Source organism: Protobothrops mucrosquamatus, unplaced genomic scaffold, assembly GCF_001527695.2.
Source record: "Protobothrops mucrosquamatus isolate PMUCROS unplaced genomic scaffold, P.Mucros_1.0 scaffold446, whole genome shotgun sequence".
NCBI lineage: Eukaryota > Metazoa > Chordata > Lepidosauria > Squamata > Viperidae > Protobothrops > Protobothrops mucrosquamatus.
The window spans coordinates 604065-608613 of NW_015386769.1; positions in this window are offsets into that span (position 1 = coordinate 604065).

Here is a 4549-nt window from a genome sequence, read left to right on the forward strand (position 1 = left end):
ATTTTAATCGGAAACACAGCTGGGAATATTTGGTTTTAATTCGGCTTTTATCAGGGTTTATTCTTTTGTATTTTTGTATTGTGTATTTTTTGTATTTTGGGTATATTATTTGTTTTTAATATGCTGTGAACCGCCCTGAGTCCTATGGGAGAAGGGCGGTATACAAATTAAAATAATAAATAAATAAATAAATAAATAGAAGCTTGTAAAACTTGGTTGTTCCAGAAGCTCTTCTGTGTGGCAGTGCTCGTACTATTCTATTAATTGTAATGTTTAGCCATAATTGTTAATTATATTTCTGTTATTGTATCCTAACATGCTTAATGTATGCAGTATGTATCCTATTGTTATTATTACATTGGCTGCAGCTGAATCTTTTCTTCACCACTGAGATTCCCTTAGGCTGAATGATTAATTAATTTATAAGTAAATAAAAATAAGACAGAATCTAATTTTAACTACGGCAACGTTATTTAATTACTGATACTCTAATTGCAATATTTTTCCTATGCAATCAGTATCAATTGGGAGTACTGTAATTACCAAATATTCCACTTCATTCCATCCCACCAGACTCAGTAAATCATATCTTACGACATATGACCACAATTTATCCTAAAAATTTCTGTTGCAAGCAAGATAGCTGTTAAGTGAATTTTGCCCCATTTTATGACCTTCTTGCCACAGTTAAGCTGGTAATACAGTTGTTAAGTGAATCTGGTTTCCCCATTGACTTTCCTGTCAGAAGGTTGTAAAAGTCACCACGATGTAAAAAAGATGCTGAGACTCTAGAAAGAGTACAGAGAAGAGCAACAAAGATGATTAGGGGACTGGAGGCTAAAACATATAAGGAACGATTGCTGGAATTGGGTATGTCTAGTTTAACGAAGAGAAGGACGAGGGGGGACATGATAGCAGTGTTCCAATATCTCAGGGGCTGCCATAAAGAAGAGGGAGTCAAGCTATTCTCCAAGGCCCCTGAAGGCAGGACAAGGAGCAACGGGTGGAAACTAACCAAAGAGAGAAGCAACCTAGAACTAAGGAGAAACTTCCTTTCAGTTAAAACAGTTAACCAGTGGAACAACCTGCCTCCAGAAGCGGTGAATGCACCAACACTGGAAGTTTTTATGAAGAAACTGGACAGCCATTTGTCCGAAATGGTATAGGGTTTCCTGCCTGAGCAGGGGGTTGGACTAGATGACCTCAAAGGTCCCTTCCAACTTTATTATTATTATTATTATTATTATTATTATTATTATTATTATTATTATTATTATTATTATTATTATTATTATTATTATTAAGGTGATTATATATGACTGGGACACTGCGACCATCATAAATACACGCCAGTTACCAAGCATGCAAATTTTGATCGTGATCATGGGAGTCCTGCAATGGTGGAAGTATAATAGCACTTTTTGCAGTGCTGTTGTAACTTCAAAGGGTCACTAAGTTGAATGGTTGTAATCTGAGGACTGCCTGTAGTAGCTTAAATGTGCCACCACATAATATCTTCAAATAAGGTTGAGGGAGAAAAGTTGAAAGCTTCAAATTGAATCAAGTGAGAGACTCTATGCATACCATTAAAAAAGAAGACTCAGTTGAAAAGATTTTATCTCATATTGGGTTGCAATCTGAGCTTACACGTGCAAGATACTTTTATACTGATAGTTAATGACTCAGGAAAAAAATGACATATCCTCCAACATTAGCTTCCTTATGTCAAGACTAACTATTCTTGGTTAAGAGTGGTAGAACCAGATGAATGCTTGTGTAACGAATTTCTTAATTTATAAAATAGGAAGATTATAATCCTTGCAAAATGGGTCTTAGAATAAGCTAACATATTTCAAATATTATTCAAAGTGTATCATCTCCTTCAACCCGACATCCCGCTATAGATTGGATTACCGTTTTTATCAAACCTCGCACTTCCTTCAGATTTTGCTTGGATTTTAGAGGTCTTGATGTGTATTTTGAGGCTAGAATCTCCTTTCTATAAAGTATTTAAAATTTGGAGCTGGGTCTTTTATATTCAGCAGTTTGCTTTTTTTTTTTTAATGTATATGTGTACAAACAGAAAAACAGCATTCAAATTGCTAATTTTCTGTTCTGTTATGTTTGTGTTTAATCCCACCTTTTTCCCCTGGGAATTAACATTTTGTAATTAGCTACACTCAGAGCTATATTTCCTAAAATCTGGTAAATGATCTGATCTCTAGATCTTTAATTACAATTCATATATCCCAGCCATGGTTAAGATTTGTGAAGAATGTTGTTCAAAAACCAAACTAGATAAAGGGTTCGTTTAATTAATTTGGCAATTGACAAATTTGAGATTTGGTGATTCCTGTACGATCTATTTCTCATGAGTGTGCATCTCCCTTCTCCCAATTTCTTTCAGGATACTGAACACCACATTCTTCGAACTGCCTGAAATTGTTGGTGGTTTTCCTGCTTTATCAGTCTTTATCATTTTACTTTCGATACTTCAAATTCTCCACTGCTTTTGGTCCTATTTAATAATAAAGGCAGCCTATAAAGCTCTTTTGAAAGGCAAGGTAAGATAAATGGGGATGTTTTTCTTGATGTCTTTTTAATCATCTATTTTTCCAGCAAATATTCTGGCATGTTTTATTGACTTTTGGGCAGTGAAATCTGTTAGGATTTCTGACTTTAAATACGCTGTACTTTAAATATAGTATTTCTGATAAACATAGGCTCAATTCTTGTTATATTTATATCTTAATACATTATATGAAGTACATTATATTGTAGCTAGCAAATTGTGGTTCTCCGAAGAGTCACCCAGCACTATTTGACCTCGAAACAGAATCTGTAGGTGGGTATCCCACTCTCTGAAAGGTTCAAAGGCTGAGCTTTGAGCTCTGTATATATCAGTGATGGCGAACCTTTTAGAGACCGAGTGCCCAAACTGCAACCCAAAACCCACTTATGCATCGTCGGGTGCCGGGTGGGTGTGGCCCGTTGGGTGGGCATGGCTGCGGTGGTAACGGCAGACTGGGTGGGACTAAAAAGTTCAATCAATCAATTCCAACTTTGCAAGATCTTTTTTTTTGCCCGCAAGAGAAGTTGAAATTGACTGATTGATTGAACCTTTTTTTTTTTTTTTGCACACGGCGGCGGAGGCCTAAAGCGAAAAGGTTTTATAAAACCCAGCTGAAGGCCTAGGACTGGGGCGACGGCGCGCGTGCCCACAGAGAGGGCTCTGAGTGCCGCCTCTGGCACCCGTGCCATAGGTTTGCCACCACTGGTATATATGAGGAAAAGCACTGAGCCATGTAATTTTTGTATTTTAGGTTCTCTGTCTTTTTTTCCTATTTTATCCTACCTGATTTCCGAGCTAAATTCTAGTTTCCAGTGGAAAGATTGTTTTGAACGGCTTCTTCAAGCTGCCTAATTGCAGTAGGGGATGAAACAACCTATTGCGCTTCTCTTCAACCTGGTTTTAGGGTATTGCACTAACTTGGCCAACTGTGGTTTATTCAGTGAACTCTGGCTAATTTGCATTTGTGAGCCTGAAATATTTATTTTTGACCGTCTGAAGACATATTTATTATTTGAGTATTAGATTGAGTATATTATTCTGGTTCAAGTGGTTATTATTGCCGTTTTGTCCTTAGTTCATCACCAGAGCCTGTTTGCTCTTAAGCAAAAGTCTGTTCCTTAGGACTACAAGCATCTCTACCTGTGCAAGTGTACACCTGTCAGGGCTATTTTCATTTTTTTTTTCTGAAAGCACTTGTGCAGTTACAAACATGCATTGGCTTTCATGCATTGTATTTTTCTTTTTTTTAAATATATATATATATATATATGGGGGGGGGGGAAGTGTAAGAAATAAAAATAAATAAATAACATTTTAAAAGGGCAGTATGCAAAAGTTGCAGAATGTGAAACCACAATCTGCCCAGACATCTCACCTTCAGACTGATAGCTGGAGTTTCTGTGCGGTTTCTGTGTCTTCCAGACTGAGCCGCCTACTGGAAGGGATTCAATTTGTGTTCTAGTAGGCAGCCTCTTGTTTCGCGGGAAAACGGCATGTGACTTCTTTCTGAACCTTCTTAATAATCTCCTTTCTGCTGTCTCCAAAGGCTGGGAAGTGGAATCCTTTGCATGTAAGTTTCTCTGGTAGGGAGAATACAGTACACTATCTCTTTTCTGTGGGTTTGCTGCTTCTCTTCTTTTCTTTTCTGTGCCCTTTAATTGTTCAGCTGAATATTCACTTGGCTAAAGATTGCATGCTCTTTGCAGCGGTAGAGCCAGCAATTTTGTTTTTCTTTTTTCTTGTTTTCTTCCTAGTGTTTTCCCACAAGCTCAGGGTCCGCCTTTTGCAAGTCGACTGAGTGTTGATCCATTGGATGCGACAGGAATTGACCAACTGGCTTGTTGACCGAGCCTGACATTGGACTAGAGCCAACAATTATTTAGCATATTCCTAGACAGAAAAGATAGAAAGCTACTTGACTCTTGTTCTCTTGACCTCCTGTTCTAAGGACCTTTTCAGGATGGAAACATTTAAATA